The following is a 20,508-nucleotide window of genomic DNA, read 5'->3' on the forward strand; positions in this document are numbered from 1 at the left end:
ATTTTGAGGGAAGTTACCCACTAAAGTTTTTGTCTATGTCCCGAAATCTTGAGCTATTTTGTTTGCGCACATTGCATCACAAACTTCAAAACTTCAAACGTTACTTGATGCTATGCGCCAGGTTGGCCACGGATTAACCAGGCAAAGCAATTGAGGGTAATACCTTGACAGGGATCAGGGCTCTGTAATAAGGCCAAGATGGCGTCTCAGGGCTTTTTACACGCGGGTCCACCGTGAACGCCTCAGTGCACGCGCTCCTCGTTCCTCAGAGAAAGAAGGCTCTTGTTGTCACCCACAGGAGTTCGGTAAACAGCAGGATTCCATTGCTTCTAATTACGTCGTGGAGAAGGGAAGCACGCCCGTCCTCTCTCTCTCTCTCTCTCTCTCACACACACACACACACGCACGCACGCACGCACACACACACGCCGCGCTCTGGGAGATGCTGTTTGTAGATGAAAAGAGCATGTTTTTTTTTTTCCCCCTTTCTTCGAGCTATCCTCCTGTCAGAGCGGACCTCATGGGACAGGAGCGGTGGTGGTGGAGGGGGGGGTGGGGGGATGGGGGGATGGGGGTTTGAGCGTTGCGCAGACATCACCGATGCGATGCTCTTAACCGAGCCGGCCCGTTCCACCGAAAATCCCAACAGATCCCGAGCGAGCTCCGTTTCACTCATCCAAACGAAAGGCGCTTGTGTCTGTTTCCAGGAGATAACGCCCAGAAAATGATTCACCCCTGACACATCAGATATATATCGAACAAGCCTCTAAATTGTTGGCGTGCAGCCATACGCGCAGTCGGCAAGGAAAAGAGCAGCGGATTCCGACCCGGTTTACACTGACGCCAGTAAAACAGCCATTTGTTTTTTTTGTTTTTTACTTAACATTCGTGAGTAATGGCAAAAAAATGGCTCCCTCTTTTCTCGGGTTCAATGCGCGGCAGTGAGAAGGTGAGGGAATTTAGCACCGATGCGGAAATTAAAGGCGAAGTGCAATTACTGCCTCCCCTCGTTCTACGTAACGATTTTCCCCCGGAGGTCAAAAGCTCTGTTTCAGCATTAAGCAGCGTTCTTACGACGAGCGAATCCACGGCGGATTAAGGAAAACGCCTCCCTTCCCCGCTTTCCCAGGCCTGCTGGAGGAGAAAACCTCCGCGGCTTGTCCTCAAAGAACCGCCGTTTTCCGGAAACGACCGCAAGGCTTTCGCGAAGTCCGCGAGTGAAGAAGACAGACGGCTGCTCCTCTCCTTTAATGCCGTTCCGACGGGACATCGAGAGAGAGAGAGAGAGAGACAGAGGGAAAGAGAGAGTGAGATCTCTAAGGCTCCACCAACCGCCGTCCTATCCTTAGGGGCTGGCTCTCGTAACAGAGCCCACCGCTGATCGAAGCCCCGGGGATCTTTCCGGAAGCCCAGCGGTGGTGCCCTGAAACATGCAGCGTCTCGGGGATGAAGGAGAACAAGGTTGCCGCGGGTTTTTGAGGGCCGGTGTCTCCCCCGAGGCTACGCCTTCAGGGCGCGTGGGAGCGGGGGCGTCCGCTGAGACAGGACACCCTTCAGAAGCGCGAGAGAAAAAAAAAACATCTCAGCAAGACCTGGCCTCTCTGAGAGCTCAGCTCTCCACCATTTAGGCTGTAGCACTGACCTGCTCACTGCTGGAGAGAACTTGAATAATTGCTCAAAAACACATTACAAAAACAGATTACATTGCATTACAGGCATTTAGCAGACGCTCTTATTCAGAGCGACTTACACAACTTTTCACACAGCATTTACATTGCATCCATTTATACAGCTGGATAGATACTGAAGCAATGATGGTTAAGTACCCTTTAAGGGTACAACAGCAGTGTCCTACCCAGGAATCGAACCTGTGACCTTTAGGTTACAAGGCATGTTCCTTACCCATTACACTACACTGCCGCCCACTACGGCTGCTCAGTGATTTTTTGTTGGACACGATGCACCATCAAACGCCCTTCCAATGCCCTTTAACAGGTGCGTTCAGGTTAGAAATCCCTGAAAGGAGAAAAGATCTGCTGACTTAGACTCAGTTCCCAGCAGTAGCCTCCTCGCCAGCTGTCAGCCTCCAGGAAAAACCTTCTCGGGATGTCCTTAGACCGCACAAAGAAGCTTGCTGACCAAATAAAATCTTGGAGAAACATAGCCTACTTTGGATCACCCGCTTTCATTGGGTCCCGGTTACTTGAAATATACAGCACTGGCACAAAGTCGAGACACAGGAACATGACGTGATTTCAGAAAAGAACCGGAACTTCTCTCCGGGACGAGTAACCTCATCAAGCAACAGACACGCTCAAGTTCTCAATTGAATATAAGGCTTATGGTCTTACAATGCAGCACCAGTTTCAAATGAGAGATCAGTTAAAAGAGAAGTGTGAGTATACAGTACTGAAGCTGTATTTCTTTGATGGAGTTAAGAGCACTGAGGCATTAGGGTTAGCTGAGAAAAATATCTTTGTCTAGTCAAGCACCAGCAATTCCTCCAATTAGCCAAATGCCTGTAGCAGGTGAAGTATTTTGAATTTTCTATAAACCTTCAAGCTTTTATTAATTAACAAACCTATCACTTCAAAAAAATCTCAAATTATACTTAAACATCTTCTTTAAAATCTCTCTTCTTTAAAGGGTTCACGGGTTCACTCGTTGGCTAATGTTAGCCTAATACACATGCCATTTATGCACTGCATGTGAATTATTTTCATTTAAATGGATAAAATCAGCCACTTAAGCATTGAACCCTAGCGATTCTTGCTCATTTTAATATCCTTTTTTGCATGGTCTGATTCAGCTGCAGTTCAGGAGGTCTGTTCCATCTCATTCTGTTGGCAAGGGCACCGAACAAGGTAGGCAAAAACCGCACGGTAATTAAAGAAGTAGAGAAAAACAAGCTTTAAAACAAAGACAAGCAAGCTGGGATGTCAGGAGATAATTGGAATGGAAGTGTTAGCTTATCTGAATTATTACAGTTCTAGATCTACACTGCTGTAAAACAGGGGGCGGGGGTGTGGGGGGGGGTGTTTATTACTGGATTTGATTTTGCTGTAGACATGCGCAGCAAGCGTAAAATATGCTTCTGCTGGAAGAAAGCCTTGCCTCCCAGTACTCCTTCTGCCCTCACTATAGAATAATGTATGGGGCGGCTTGGGTAATTCTAAAATAATATGGAGATCAGGCAAGCTGGTCACAGCTATCCGCTAACGAACGATCTGCCGCCGCTGATATTTTTCTACAGCGTCTCATTAAAAAATAAACGCACAAAGGCCGCTAGATCCTAATTACTTTCTGCAGCAATTATATTTTTTAACACATTTATCAGCGTTAAACCAATAGCATTCTTTAAAGCTGACAAGAAAGACAACCACATTTAACTAGCGCGAAAGATTGTCTCTGGGCTTAATTACAGGAAAGAGCTGAGAGCTGACTGTGGGATAGGCCTGGTACGGTTATGTGGGTGGCTGGTGGATCGTGCTATCAACCTGTAACTCCATGAGTGAGTCAGCTAGAAGCCAAACCTACCCCAGGAGAGATGTGCTTAACCACAGTCAAGTCTGGACGCCTTTGCAGTGGCCTATTCACACTAGGCTATATCCTGCAGGCTAATCCCGCAGGGCGAACTCCCTACTTTACTCTCGATATTTATTCACGCTTTGAGCGTTTTCATAAACCAATAACCGGTGGATAAATTACAGCCACGTTACATGGCGTGTAAAAACCATACGTAGATATTTACAAGCCGCCAAAACGGTCCACTCCTGGCACTGTCGTGCCAACTGCAGAAACAGCGAGACACTAAACAAGTTCAATTCGGGGCAGCCTAGGACTACTGAAGCAAACATGATTAATAATGTTTAGACCTACCGCTTTGGGGGACTAGGATTTATGATATATACCTTATCGTAAGCCTCTTTTTTTGTTGAAATTTAAATTAGTTTTAATTAAAATAAAAAATAGTAACACACTGCGGGACCAAACTCAAGAAGATACCGATATTTGACTGTTGCAGAAAGTGCACGCAATTAGGCCTACTGGGAAAAAACCATAATTCACAAACGGTCCACTGCCCCGTCCAGCAATATTTGCATTGAGAGCGAATAGCCCTCCCTGGAAATGGTGTTTATTATACTCATCAGAAGGCAGGGCAGTGGCCTCCGTGTATTGAGCTTCGCAGAAGAGGATGATTCATTTTAAATACAGAAACATAAAAAGGCCAATCTCTGCGCAACTGGCAAGCTCTTTACTAGACTTGCAGGAAGTAGCCTAGGCCTACTTTAAAATGGGGGCAGGAAATAGGCCTATTTGCTATACAGAATTTGCTGAACGCCTCACAGACGATGTCGATATAAAACCGTTGAGAGAGCTACCCCGGGCTCATCTGTCATATCTCTGCCACATGTAAAACTTGTTCATAAGAATGCACAGGATCGCCAATAATGTTTACATCATCCTGACAGAGGAAATCGGCACTTCTCGCTAGGACGCATTCGCGCACTGTCACATAAACTGCCAGTTAATGAGTAAATCCTACTAACAAAGGCCAGCAACATTAGCTTGGCTTTCGGTTGCTAATGTAAACCATGAAATTAAATATGACAAGCTGCTGGGAAGGTCAATTTTGTACCAAGAATGGTACAAATGAATGAATGTTTTTCTTGTAGGCTACTTTTTTCCATACATTAAATAAGCCGTTTGCTGTTTCATTCATGTCTTTTTATTAATACGCTTGTACCGTGTAATGTTGTGTCACTCATTACTGATATTGCCATACCATGAAGGCTGCTGTCTTGTTATTAATGTAGCATGGCAGTTCCACTGACAAGAAGAAAGCAAAATTAAGTTCAGTTTACAGCCATCCAAAGTGTGTGCTTGGAGAAATCATCTGTCAACAGAATATCAATTCCAAAAGGATTTGGACTATATTCCATAGCATACAGTACAACATTGCTTATTTTAGCCTATTTATGTGCATGCTCTTACCAACAGTGTTTTTTTCTTCAATGAACCAATATAGGATTTCCATATACTCATACTCCAAGATAATTCATATGAATCTAAGAAGGAAAAATGTACTCAATCAGAGCTGATACTGACCAGTTTCATATGTACACACATTATCATTTTTTCTTTTCTTTTTTCACTATTCAGTGTCATGGGGAGTAGCCTATTATTACATGACAAAATAAAATCATTATAAGTTCAACAGCATGCGTCAGCTGCATACACCCAGCACAATAACCTAATCAACGCTCGTGACGTTTCACGGCCAAGAAAATGCATCTTGGGTAACGTCAGTAAATCCTTTTCACAAAACCGTGATTGTAATGGCAGGGGAGACCTGCTTCACATTCTCTAAAAGAAGCCTTCGGACCGACTGGCACAGCAAATCTGTGCCTAGCAGAAGCCCGGGACGTGTGCATTAACTCAAGAGACAAAACCAGCAAAGCTCCTGAAGAAAGAAGAGAGAGAGAGAGAGAGAGGAGGGGGGAGAGACAGAGAGAGAGAGAGGGGGGGAGAGAGAGACAGAGAGAGAGGGAGAGACAGAGAGAGAGAGAAAAAAAAGCCTTTCACACCCTCTGTGCATTGCAGAAAGGTGTGGGTGTGAAATCCATTTCGGGGCATGCACACTATTTACGGCTGCACATAATGAGCATGTACATTAGCAGAGCGCGGGGCCCACGCACCCGGAGGCTACGTTCGCCAGCTGAGGCCCTGTTTCAGCACAGCCTCACCACTCCCTCCTGTCCTGCGCTGTGCTGGAGAGGCGGAGTGGGGCGGGTGCGAGATTTGCCTCCCGGATTGCCTGGAAGGGGACGGCGGATTCAGAAGGGGTGCGGCACGTGACCCGAAGCGCGAAATTGGCGGACAGATGGGGTCGGAAGGCACCTCCCTGGTGAGAGGTGCTGCACGTAATCTTTCACAGATCCAGCCCCAATGACACTGCTGCTACACAGCAGTGACGCTAGCAAAAAGCTAGCGGAAAATTATAACATTGCACGCTTAAGACATCTATGTTACTGTGATAAAAAGATATAGCCTACAGAGCATGTTAAGAAAACACTGAATCCAATGGTTTTATTCTTTCCAACTTCATGCTGGCCTCCAAACATTTGCCTGAAAACTTTTTGCCTCTCAAACTTTATTTCCATACATTTATTTAACAGGCTCGCTCGCCGTATGTAAGCCTAGCCTTGTGTAACTGGCAGCTTGTTTTGTTAACTACTCGTGAAGGCTTCAAGGAAAATCCAACGGGGTAGAGATTCCACAGTAAATTAATCTCAGTGCTTCTGAAATATCGTGCCTGCAGATTTATGCCTGTCTTTTGTCAGTCTGTCACAGCTTCTCAAAGACGAGAACACCAGGGTTTGTGGAGCAGCACTGCACAACATCCACAGGAGTCTGAGATATACAGTATGCAGGCCCTTTGATGTCAGACGCTTCCAGTAAGAGACAAAGTCAAAATAAGAAGTCAAACTAAAGTTATATGTGCTGTTAAACTGACTCTGGTATATTATCCATGTAACTACATCTCTCTAAATCTCCTCAAGCCTTATACAGACCTGAACACGTCCTTCATATTGGCTGTGACTGCTCTGCTGGTTGATCTGCTGTCCAATGGCAAAACATCCTTACTGCAGCAGCTGTTCATTTATTCAGTTAGTAAATGGACAGTCTCAATTGTGAGTTTGAGAACCAGTGATTCTACAAACATTACCAGGTGGACACTGATTTGTTGTAAGTCAACCTGAGTTCCAGGGTTGTGCTATGCAAATAAGCCAATGGTCAATTATTATTTCTGAAGAATTAGTTTATCAATGACCAATCACATAATGCTGATGAAAAATTGGTAGAGCCAATGAGGTTGCAGGCAAGTAATAAAACTTTTTATGCATGCTCAGAGTAAGCTGTGTGTATGAGTCACAAGACCAAAATGACTTGTCCATTAGGCTACACCCGTTCATTAGGCTACCCCATAGTAAAACAATGCCTTTTGAAGACTCCTCACAGGACAAATACTACTCCATACAATGAAACCTCTTACAAACAGCAGACAATGAGTTTACAGTGCACTCTTTCTGCTCTCAATCTGATAAAAAAAAAACACTATCAAAACCGTGTTTCTGTCAGTGATTAGACGCAATCAACAAAACTGTGATGTCAAGCCTGAAATGACAATGTCAGGATCGAGCAACGCTGGAACGCCTCATAGTCTTTCATTACCATAGACGTTTCAGGCATTTCAGAAAAGAAAAAAAAACTGTGTTTGCTAGAACAAAGAAATTCAAAGAAATGCAATGAAACTCAGGGAGATTGCAGGTTTTTGATTGCTTCTCGGCCGGACCACCAGCGGCATCGTGGGTAAAATAGGCTCAGTAAACCAGAGGAGGCACCTTTAACGGCTTACCACGCGGACGTTGTTTCAGCCGGGCTTTGACTGAGAAACCACGGAGGACGGAGGGCCATCAGCGGGGGGAGGGAGGCGGTGGGCGGACGCGGGAGTGCGTCTGCCGAACGTCTACCACCGGGGGTTGCACCAGCGCTCCTACGGTTTCCATCTCTTAGGAGACGACCAGGCCTCCCGCTCGGCTGTCAGTCAGAGGTGGGTGTAAGTCCTGAGCGATTCTGGTCAGCCCTGTCCGCTGTCATCACTTACGTTTATGTCTGATTGCTCAATGTCACCTTCGATGTCAGGCCTGTCTGCTTGTCTTTTTTTTGTTTTTTGTTTTTTTTTTTCCCCTCAACCTGAGGTCATCACTGAGTATATTGCCATGCAGCAGTTTTATAGGAAATGGTGCCAAGAGACAGATAGTTTGCTTTTCTTATGAAGGATTGTATGCCCCTGTGTACCAAACGAAAGCCATCGCTCTTCTCTGTGGGTTGCGTTTCCCCTGTGGATCTGAAAAGCGCTCAGTGAAAACACCTCAAGCCCAAGAGAAGTCTAAGCAGCCTGAGATTCGTCCAATCACAAATTAGTCTTGTGTGATGTCGCACAGCGATACTGACATAACCTCTTTCCCTTCGCACAACAATCTGCATTAGTTTTTCTTTCGCATTACCTTCCCTAATAACGGCTGGGTTTTCGGCGAAAAGAGCTATGTCGAAGGACTGTGGAGTGGATTTCTAAAAGCTACTTAAGGGCCCGAGCATTCCCTGAGAACCAGCGGACATGTTCGCTGGATACAAGGGTAAACAGGAGCTTTCCCTGCCAGGCTAATAAAGCCTTTTTTAGACGAGGTGTAATCTCCCTCCCCACGGTCGCGAGACAGTGCGGACCCGGCGGAAGAGAGAGCAATTGTTCCCTGGAGGATGTAAAATGGGAGCCAGAGCAGATGCTGTTGCTGAGGCACCAGAGTGATTCGGTATAGAACGTGCCACGCGATATTTACAGAGCCAAAGAAAATTACAGGTGTCCAGCAACATCTGTGGCCTCACTGAAAAGCACTGCTTCTTCTGGATCCAGAAAAGATATTATTACAGGTGTTCAAAATCCCCTGTAGCATCCTGACAAAGATACTAAACTTGTCGATAGCACGTTGCTAAAACCAATGTTAATTTAATTTGTAAATACAAATGCTTGCAATTAATAATAAAAAGGCTAGAACCTGCGTGCTCTTCACAGCGAGCACAGGCTTGGCTCTATCACTGCAAGTCTGAGCCTCAGCCTGGGCTGTATCCTCAACTGACTTAGAATCGGGAATCAAAATTACTCTCAATAACAAACTCATTTATTGCATTTTCTCAAAAGGGCCAATGCCCAGTAAACAACACATTAGCATTGGCAGCACCGCGCCGCGTCACATTAGCTACACAGCTGATTTTCGTCCATGGTCTCTCGGCTTATCTAACAAACGATTGCAGGTTAGATGAGAAACTAATCTCATGTTCATTTAATAGTACCCCGTTAATCATATTAAATATTTGCCTGACAATAAAGTTTTTGATACAACTGAAAATCATTAAAAGTTCAACAAAACAGCAATGCACTACACAGTATGTGTTTGTGTATATATGTATTTTTCTCAGAATTTTTCCTCTTCAGCATTATAACTGATACTGAAAACGGCCTCCGTTAGCCACGCTTAAGTTTCAGCTATGTCAGAAATCCAACAGCTTTCAAAGCACCCACCCATGCGCTTCAGAACAGAAGTAGGCAGCGTTACGAAAACTGCCTTTTCTGTTGCCTCTGCAGGAGGGCTAAAAATGGGCTAAGAGTGCAGATGTTCTTTTTTTTTTTTTTGCAATTCCCACAATCCGCAAAAACGACAACGGAACTACACAAAGTGTTTCCTGAAAACCTGCCGTTTGCGCAGGAAGGACGGAGGGGTTTCGTTTTCACTCGCCGGGAAACGTTGTCCGTGTGATTCGCAGAAGCTCCAGCATTGTGCCCGTGCGTTGATTTGGCTTGCAGACAGCGCGAGACGCGCGCCGAGCGGCGGCATGGCCTTGACGCATGAAGACCGCAAACGGGCCTTGAAAATGTGCAGGGAGGTGAAAATGCGGCAGGCCGGAGTGGCATTCAGCAGCAGCCCGCCATAGCGCTGAACAGCTACATGAGGACGCCTCTCTGAGGCTTATCTCCCCCTGACTTAGAAACTGTACGTACAGTACAGTACCGCCTCAACGAAGCGACCGGGAAAATGCAGAGGAAGAATTAGATTGCGGTGAAGTGCAGTGCTTCTGATAGACTGGCAGGTATTGAACGGCTTGCCGTTGCTGTGGGGGAGTAATTTACCTGATTATTCTGATGTGGAGCGAAGCTGCAATGGCTGTGAGGAGGAAGCCGAAGTGGATGTTGAACGTTACACCAGGGCTGGTCCAGTTAAAGTGGCCTTGCTCCTCATGAGGGAGCATAAGACAGAAAAAGTAGGAAAGCAGTGGGGACTACGGCTGGCCCTGCTGCCACACATTATGAACACGAACGGATAGAAAAACACACTCCATTATCTACCTCAGAACTGAGGAACCTGTGTAAGCGCACTGGTTGGTGTGATGTGTTTTTTTTTTCCGATCCACACAATTATTTGTTGCAATGGCAAGCTAGAGCAAATAGCCTACATGATAAAGATGCCTGCCAAATGCTACAGTTTAGCATACCTGCTGATTTAGTTGCATCACTGCCAGACAACACTTAAACTACCTTTAAATGAAGTGTGGGGAAATACCCTCCGGAAAGAAACAGTGTTTAATTTAATTGCCATCCCATAATGCAACTGGAAGGAAATCAGAAACACAATACAAGGAGGTGAGAATCCTGTTGCTTATTTTAACCGCTTATTTAACTGTTGCGCCGTAAATTATCTTTTAGCATTAATATTTCCGTAGTACGATGACATATTTCAACGATGCTACAAAACCAGCATTAGCCTAATTCAAGAGCACATGTTGGCGGTTACATGGCAAGTTGGTATGAAACAGCACAGTGCTGTTCTTATATATAGCTAATACATTTTCCAGCAGTTGTCACCAATGAGGGTCCTGAAAAATTCCATTCATGGAGATGCTTGCCATGAAAGTTGAAAAACTGCACATTTAAAAAGAGATTGTTAGGCAAAGGGGGAGGTTCTGTGACTGAGACCACTGCATTGAAATAGACCCTGGAGTTTTAATAGCAGTTTGTGTCATGATTGATGCCAACACTGTGGAAAATGTGGCTAATTTATAAGCAAATTATTGGTGTAAATGGGGGTATAAATAAGGGCCAGAGACCATTACAGTGGAGTCCAATTGCCCCATCAAACAGGCCACACTAAAAACCCATGACAGCCACGCCTAATTTTTGAAGTTTATCAAACTGTTTCACAGCATGCATGGAATATTTAGGTACCATGCAGCCTATATGCATGCAAGCTCAGACAACAATGTGAGCACAGTTTGAGCAATTAGTAGTTCTTGGTGCGAGTCCAATCTAATTCCGTGGAGGTACGATAAGCACAGGGGAAGAGTAAGACCTTAAATGCTAAATGTTAATACTGCACTTGATTATTTCCAGAACCCACTTATACCCCAAACTCCACAGCAAGCATCAGAAATAAGAAAATGGCAGTGTGCTTGTCCAGAAGCACCAAAGGAGGTGGAGGAATGACCCAGAACCGGTCTTGAATCTCCAATGTTGTAGTTTGATAGCCCGGTGAGGTGCTGCTGTTCTAGCCTTGAGTGAGGTACTAAACCTGAATTGATTTAGTACATATCCAGCTGTGTAACTGTATTGGAAATGTAAAATTTAAGCTGTGTAAATTGTTCTGGACAACACAGTCTAGTAACTTACTAAAATGTACTGTAAACTGCTGACCAGCTACCACTATGAAAACATGCACAAAACAGCAATAAATGTTTTGGCTTATATTAATTGGTTTATAGAAAATTAGTGAGGCAAACTGCAGGGATGAGGATATACAAGCAGCAAATATGTAGCATTTAGCAAAGGATTAGTTTCCTTAATGTTACAGATATTAATTAATTGATGATGTCATATATAGTGGAGATTTCAAGTGAGGATGATTTGAATAACAGTGTTCTGGTGGACACACTTGGAAAGGCCAGAGATGGAACCAGTGGAGAATAAAATGACGGGTAGGGCTTCCTATCAAAGGGAGAACACTAAGACAGGGAGCAGGCTACTGGTTCCATCTGCATGTAGCCTACCTGTCCTAAGCTGGTCCAACAGTGTGTTTCTCACCTGTGCCTCTGGATCTCTACTGAAGGCAAACCCATTTGTACTGTGGTAATGAACAACAGCCTCCTGTCCCGACACATGTTTAACATATCACAGGTCTTAGTGTTCCACTCAGCCAGCTCTACATTTACAAAAATAGGAAGAAAGGAAAGCTCACAATGGTAACCTGATCAGCATGCTCAGGTAAAAGTGCTGGCTGACGTAAAAGGAAGCAGTCTCTATAATTAGCCTAGATGTTTGTACCACAGACTGCTATTAGACCACTGCAAGAGGTACTGAATGCTGCCGCTCACCTGGACTTCAACGTGCATAAGTTCACACACGATGCCACTATTGAGCTCCTTTCACTGTCTTCCGGTGGCTGCTCACATTCAATACAAATCCTCAATTCAGTTCAATTCAATTCAATGCTCAATTCAAGTCGCACTGTGAATGGCGCTGGCCCCTTGGTCTCTTCAGACAGAGATAACATTAAACGCTCCAACCAGACCTCTCTTGCCAGCCGGCTGTCTCGTCTCTCTGAGGCCCTGCCAGCCTCTCCTAGTGGCCCCGCCTCTTCCCCCGATCGCCCGATGACCTTCCCCAATCAATCAGAAAGGCGGATTCCCTGACTGCCTAAACACTCTTCTTTTCAGACCACAACTCTCTTTCTGCATAATCATAAAATACAAACTCACTTCTCTCCCTTAATGTTGTGGGTCATAACAGTGGCATTTAACCTATATGACGGTAGCTTTGCTTATCTCTACCTTTTGTGGGGTTTGCTAACCGTGTGAAATGGGAGTCCCTCTGGCTAAAAGCATCAGCTACATTACTAGATAGTAAAATAGTAAATTAGGTGGTAAAATGTTTGCGAATGTAAACAATTTGCATTAAGTCTCTGTCTGACTCTTCTAACCGACTGTGTTGTCAGATCATTATGTATCCATATCACTAATAGTACAGAATATTGTGGGTCGTATATATATTTAAGTATTGTAATATCCGGCATGATGCCAGCGGAAAACCCAGTACGATTCCAAAAGAATCCCCGAGCAATAAGACAGCAACTGAGCCTTCCTCTCTCTAGCTATCTCTGCCATGTCCTGGAGTTTTGATAGCAGATACCAACTATCATGGAACTGACTGAAGTAGTGGTTTCTGATTTGGCAACAGTAGCTTTATACAGAAATAATGAAAAATGAAAAGGATTGTATTCTGTTGATCACTGAACCTAGCTAGTTCACCAAGACACAGCGCACGCCACTCCTTTCTTCCGAGGCCATCTCCTCTTTGGACGAAATGACACGCATGGAACTGTCGCACGTCAGTGGGAATTTCAGGACTCCACAGTCCATTAGCATGCCACGTGACGGTAATGAGATACACCGTACATTCCCGTCCAATAACATGGCCAGCAGACCAGGACTACCACCATAGAGACAGCAGGGATCTTACAGCAAAACAGTTTATGCACCACTCTCATTTCACTGAATTAGTCTTTAACATGTCCCCCCTTTTAAATATATTTGTAAAAATCTGATAAAAAGTGGATTTTTTATTTTAACAGTTAAGCTGATATGATGTGAAGATATTGCTTTTGAAAGAACAAATCATTTACTTCAAAAGGAAGAAACAGACGGAAGTTACTGAAGTTTATGAATTCTGTGTTAGAGCACAAATTCTATAAATAAAAGCAGGCCATAAAAACCATTCTGCTTCCATGGAGGGAGTTTCCAAGTTCCATCATAATCTGAAAGAGAGAATTGCTTGTCGTTGCTCTCCAGAACTGACAGAAGAAGTAGCAGCATGAAGGCAATAAAACTGCCCATTCCAAATTGGAGAGAAAATGGGCAATATGTAACGGGGAAAAAATAAGGTGAATGAACCTGGGGTCCACCAATCAAATAACAGCTTCGTGTTTTACCCCTGTAACTTTAAGAGCAGGTGAAATTTTTTGTTTAAAGCAAAAACACCGCCGCTGGTGCTACCTTTCATTTTCACAATAAAATGCAACACAGTAATTTAGGAGGAGAACAAGAACGCACGTTTACGTGCCATACATCTCACCTACAGCCGTTTGCGGCTTATTACATCTCCCCGGTTAGGACCGTTAGATCCACGTTCAGTTAAATTGCCGTTCCTGAGGCGAGCAAAGGTGCATGATTTGCACGAGGTAGGGGGTCAGAGCAAACCTCGAGAATAAAAGGCAATTTTATTGTTCCCATTACACAAGGTTTTCACAGCAAAACACTGATTTTAAAAGAAGGACTTGAGTTTCATTACCCCGGCCAATTCAGTATATGAAGTGCAGTAAACTGTCCGACATTTTCCTTAGTGTCAGCGGGTTCGACTGCATGGTAGACCCTGGCTTTCGAGCTGCTGCAGCAAAGGTTGTTTCTCAAATTGCTGGAATATGTTTTGGCAGCTTTCAGTAGTGCAGGTGACAAAACAAAAGCATTTCTTTCCCTGTGCACTTTTCATTAAATCTGCACCCGGATGGCTAAAGTTCCTCACAATTTCTGAGGAGATAAGAGCTTCATTAAAGCTCATTCCAATTCTTTATTGGATCACTTGGCATAAAACCTTGCAACAAATACAGCCTGTCATAGCTTTACTAATTTAGATGATATGCAATGGCCAATTTACCAGCAATGCTGAAAGCAAATAAAAAAATGTTTATAGCGCGTGCAATACACAATATAACAGATTTATTAGCACAACATTAGCTGTCCAATAAATAATAACGCATAAACAGAAATATAGATTTTTTTTGTCACCTTGGGGTAATTTGGCTGGATGATACATATGCAGAACAATGCATGTGAATGCTCAACACAAAACGTTCTCACAATGTTCTTGCCATGTAGTGGCAATGTTATAACATTGACCAAACAGTCCGGTAACATTGCGAGAACATTTGTGTTAGCGGGGAAGTTCTTTCGAAGCCATTTTCTGTGCTGAAAAACTACTTGAACTGCTAGGATATGCCATGCCTGAAAGCTATTGCAGCACAGCACGTACACTGTAACCTGACTGTGTCCTTTCATGGCAATAGCAAGTGCAATGACAAATGTATCTACATCCACATGATGTGCTGAACATGACTTATGTAGGGGTATCACAAACTCAGTGCCTCAGAGAAACCAGCAAAAGTCATTTCTGTAGGCCTGTTCCATGTCTTCACCTGTGACTGCACTTCTGGACAAAGTCCAGACCACCAGCACCAGCACATCAATGAGAGCTGTGTTATTTTATTTTATTTTAGTGCTTATACCTTTGTGCAAAAGGTTTATTTACTTATCCAGCAATGGGCCATATATCACCAAGCAGTGTATCAGAAACATTGTAGGCTATATCCCAATCAGGTAAGAGGAAAGGTTATGTGTCAATAGAGGTAGAGGCAGGGTGGCTAACACTAATAAATGTAATAGGTTTACTGAAAAGAACTAACCAAGGGTTGCATACAACAAGTATGCAAATATCTTGCCTTCTTTTGCATCAATCCAAAAACCGGATATTCAAAAGCCTGGCTGTGGTCCTCTGTCAGCATTCAAATTTCAGGGCAAAATACACTGATCAGAATTCCGTGAGACCCCAACAGGGTCTATAACACAAGATATCTGACTGGAGACTCCGCCAAGGAGCCCAGAGAGAGGAAATCAATAAAGCAGAAGCTAAGGCATATTATTGATTGGTTTCATAAAGCTTTTCCATCACACACTTCTTCAGCTGCGTCTTCTCTGGCCCCCAATGCAATGCTTGAGGCTCACCTTGAAATTGTTTCTGATTCATCCAATCAGGACGGGCAGCAAAGCGTGTGGACAAAACCAGAGCAGCCAAATGTTCAGCGAAATTCACCAGCTAAATATTCAGCCCCTGTGTAAAAGAAAGACCACTGGTTCTGCAACTGGACTCTCAGTGATTTCCACTGTACCCCACCATCTGAGCAGAATCCTTGCAGTCACTGTCCGTGTGGTCTGCCTAGTCTCCCGGGGCAACCCTTTCCTGTGTCACAGTGCTGCAATGCAACTTGCTGTGTCCACAAAATAGTCCCCTCCCCCACCCCCCAAAAAAACCAAACCCAGCACCAGTCCTGAGGTCCTAAGCTTATCGTAAAGAAAAAACAATACTTCAGACACACAAGCCTCAAGTCATTTTGCCTTTATTGTACATCTCATAAGGAGGAAAGAACAATTAGCCACATATGTAGCATAACGGCTCAAAGGCTTTTAGCTATTTTATACCAGACCCCAGCTTGCTTATGGTTCCCTAATCGGACATGATTTGTTATTGTGACAGAAGGTCGCAACAGCTTTTTTACCCCTCCTTCATGACCTTTAGAAAAAGGGGGACCAGTCGCAGTGGCAGGATCGGCCGCCGAGGGGCGTGTTCGGCATTCAGAGCTCCCGGCGGAGCGACGGCATCGTCTTTCCCCACCCGGGCGTCCTCCCTCTCCCGCGCACGCCTGGATGCCAATCAAAGTTCAGGTCTAAATTCAGCCGGGCCGACCCCCGCCGCCCTCTCGGATTCCCGTCACATCTCCCCCTGCTCGCAAATAGAAACCTACTTGCGGGTCAGTAATCCCACAGCGCTAAGACTGCAACGCTCCACGTCACGGGCACACACTGCACCAGTGGGCCCCGGCCTGACTGTCGGGGGTTGCTAACAGGCCTAATTGTCACAAGCTCAAATGGTCTTATTGGCAGGCAACTCAAGCCTCATCCTTGCAAGGCATCCCAAAGGATTCCAGCAATTACACTGGACTGTGATTATGCAACATTATGAAGTAACCTTCTTTTATGAAGGGCAAAACACACCATGTTTGAAGGGTGACCAATTCCATTATAGACACAAACTCGTAATTACACAGGGCTAATCTTCCGCCTTATCCACGCACATCCACCTGGTAAGAGCTAGCCACTGCATATTAGCCAGTCCCCTAATAAGCTATACCTATGCATCAATCCACTGTGCCACCTAAACTAGCAGCCATGTTTCAATGCATGTCCTTTTGTCAATGTGCCAATTCCAAGCCAGGAAAAACTGACAAAGGTATGTTGAGGCACCTTATATTTTAGACTGCTTTGATAAAAAGCCCACCAAATGAAAAGATTTCCTTTCTAATGCACCTTTAATCTAAAATATGGGTTTCGTTGACCACTCGACCTCTTACCTCAGTTCAAACTTACCTTTTTTGCCATTTAAGATTCAAGTGAGATAAAAGACAGGGTAGAAATATGCAAAAGGTGATACTGTCATCTGTACCCTGACCTATTCCCTCAACTGAGCAATCAATAGGTCGTAACCCAAATCCTCCCCACAATTGAACATTTGTTACTCTTGGGCAGCGTTCCAAACCATTATTTGATGTCCCCTTGATAATTTCCTGCCCACTACCCCCGCCTCCTCCCCTGGCTTTTGGAGCGGTGAATAAAATGGAGGCCATCTTGAGGGCTGTCTCAGGTCGTAATGCGGTGAGCGATGGAGGCTTCGTCAGCCCTCCGGCTCTTGCCGTTCCTCCCACAGACCCGAGTCTGTAAAACTATCAAGTTCACCAGAGGAGGGCTTCTCTCTCATATCCCAGCGGTCACTGCAAACTGAAACATTGGCCGCATACTTGAAATCTACGAAAGCTTAGAGTTAAATGACAGAGTAGGCTGGCAGCAACATAGAAAATGTACTCAGCATGACAGAAGCCAGCGGAAAATAACTTCATTGTCATTATGAAGTGGAAATTTCCCTTTGGCTTCACAACAGACACACAGCACACACAGACTGTAGTAGTACACAGTTAAATACAATTTCATTTAAAATATAAGCTTACGTAATAGATTTATGATGCAGGGTAATATAGACTGCCATATGCAGCAGTATTTTCCCCTAAAAATCTGATGAGTTACCTGAGATGTAATATTTGTATCAGGACAAATGCTTAATGTAATTGTTAATTTATTAAGACCTAATTTGCAAAAGTAAGCCTAATATAAAAGCAACTGAAATCACCACCCACCAATTTTGGGTACTATGAAAAAGTGCATGTTCATTTCCACAGGATTTACCATTCCAAAATACAGCTTTGGAGTTAGCTTACGAAATATGCTGCTTAGCAGCTACAGCTAAGGCTACACCTTCAATCTACAAAATATGACCAACATAGCCTATGTCTTGTGGATGAAATACATCACCAAGTCATATATGTTAGTTGTGAAAAACTGATTTTCTCAAACAAATCATTTACAAGTAAGCAAGTGCCACAGAGTTTATTTATTTATTTATTTATTTACGTATTTGTTTGTTTGTTTGCATGCTTGTTTGTCTGTCAGAATGCAAACTGCTCCAGCACGAGACGGTTCCTTCATGATTCCTAAAAATATTTTCTAAATTTTCTAAAATATTTTTTTTTTTTAAACCTTTACACAATAACAGGTGTACATGAAAAGCCGTTTGAATATTTTGGCATCGCGGCTGAAATCAGGTTGCTACAGTATGTGCGCTGACAGACATTAGTATTATGTGTTCAACAAAATAAAAAACACACAACACACTGCCTTAATGTTTCAGTGTAACATTATCTGTAAAACACATCGCCACTTGCTTGGGAGTAGCTCACATCAGCACCGATGTTTATATAAACATGAGCATGAATTTTCATCATACTGACAGTCGGATGTCGCAACATCGGAACGTTCACGAGCTTTGTCTCTGTTGACCGTGCCTTCAGGCGCGGCACGTGTTCGACCCCCTCCGCTTCGCAAAGCACAAGACTGAAAAAAACCAGAGGCGGTTTACCTACACATTTGGAATTGAACAAGTTCACGCCATGCAGAGCGCAAAGCGCAATATCAAAAGCACATGCATTTTGCCACTCTAACGTGACACATTTTCAAGATTTATTTTTATTTTTTCTAACTTAAACACGTCAGGAATAAATCTTAACTCTAAAATGAAATTGGTAACTTGGTAAATATAAATTAAAACGTCAAAAGAATAACGTATTAAGAATGTATTACACGTGCAGCCTTCTATACGTTGAATCTGCACGCTACTAGCTATTCAGCAATATATAAACTCGCTCTACCATTACAGGCGGCCACAAAAAAATGCTGGCTAATGTATTGTGCCACAGGCACAAGCAGCTATGCTCTTACTTGTAATCTGTAGCAAACCATTTCAGGAACGACGGAAATAATTAAATTACAATGATATCCTTCAAACATGATAGTAATACATTCTCAAAAATATTTATTATGAATAGAAGTATAGCGAGCCAATGTAAGTTTGTTCGCTGTCTTGTTAGCTTGCACTACCCTGAAAAACACTAAATAATAATGTTTTACATGTGTTCCTGTCAGCCATTCGTCATTAAAATATTTATCTCGCTGGAAGCAGGTGCAATTCTATCTTTGTTGCCTGTTGTCAATAGGGAATATAGCCCGACGTTAACTAAACCATAGCCACTATGAGATTAAAACAGATTTGCTTCCAAGCTACCGCTAGACAAAGAATAATGGGACATCACCAGAACAAGAGATTACAAGGCGCACCGACAATGGTGCGCTGTCTTGGCACTCATACAGTAATTTCAGTAAGCAATAAAAATACCGTAGATGAACCTACTGACGCTATAGATTGTAACGTTAGAATAAACATGCTCTAGCTTTCCAGGGAAATTTGTTAAATTACAAACATTAAATCAGAATCGGAACATGTCCCACTGTCCCTATATGATCTAAGAATGAAATCCAAAACTGAAAGGGAAAATCGGCAGCTGGTTGGTTTGCTATATCTAGACTTGTTCTAGGTACGGCTACCGTTGCTAACATTAACACGCTGGCAAAGATTTATTGGTGAAATAGTAGGGTTCGCAAGCCAGCGTTAGCTGATGACACAAGGATGGGTCGCATTGCTTGCTACTCCTAGCTGGCAAGCTATCAAGCTTGTCTTGCTGTTTTAGCCATAGCTGTGCTAGCCGGCTAGTTGGTCAAACAGCTGGCAAATTATAACGTCGGTTATAACAAAGGATGCAGAAAAAATAATGGCAGATATATAGCTGACTAGCTCTTATTGGGAGACATCCATTAACCTGCAAGTAATATTTTATTAGCAGGCAATTCCAGGATAAACGAGATTGCTAGCCAGCTAGTTGCTCGGCTAGACAGCCAGCACTAACGTTAGTTGTAGAAAGCAGTGACTGCTCAACTCACCTTGTCCGATGACAGCTCTTTTATTCCAACAAAGCAACCGGCTTGGACTATATTGTTCCACTGTTTATTTCCAGGGACACTGCCTTCTGTGTCTTTCCCGTTATCTCAAACAGTCAAGTCCACCCCCTCTCTATGTGGTGAATCTGAATGACTCTACACGCTGCTGTCAGTATCTAGGAACTGCTTCCCCGTCTGCCGCTCCCTGCCAAATTATGACCCCTCCCACAGAATCCTAACCACAGAGAGGACAGGTGCTGAGTATGCGCGCGATGCGTGCAGCTTCGGGAAAAGGCCTCTTGCAAAATTGTGAGCAGCGTGTTACTGCCATACAGTTACTCAGTTCTGTGGGTACAGCGCTGTCAAACCCATAGATTCACAGCTACATCGCATGCGCACTCTATTGCGTTGAATGAAAAGGATTCAACCTGCAACCAGATGGAAGGAGGGATTATTTGGTGCTTTTCCATTGCCAGATAGTGTTTTTTTTTAATTCAAGAAATAGAAGCGGGAGATGACGCGCTTGCTCAGCAAATGCATTATTGGTTTCCCCGTGGCATTATTAGGAAACCCTAACCGTTACCTTTGCAATTATGTCGTGTAATGCCGTGTGTATCGAAACGTCTTTGTCAGACA

General features: G+C 43.9%; 1 protein-coding gene across 1 annotated transcript in view; it reads right to left on the minus strand.

Moving 5' to 3' along the window:
- ctnna2 (catenin (cadherin-associated protein), alpha 2) overlaps positions 1–20,196 on the minus strand; it is a 360,420-nt gene extending 340,224 nt beyond the window's left edge. The window contains exon 1 of the mRNA XM_064335132.1: positions 19,876–20,196. The gene's annotated coding sequence lies outside the window, so the exon portion shown is untranslated. The remainder of the gene's footprint in view (positions 1–19,875) is intronic.
- Positions 20,197–20,508: the final 312 nt, after the last annotated feature.

This window comes from Anguilla rostrata, chromosome 5 (genome assembly GCF_018555375.3).
Source record: "Anguilla rostrata isolate EN2019 chromosome 5, ASM1855537v3, whole genome shotgun sequence".
NCBI lineage: Eukaryota > Metazoa > Chordata > Actinopteri > Anguilliformes > Anguillidae > Anguilla > Anguilla rostrata.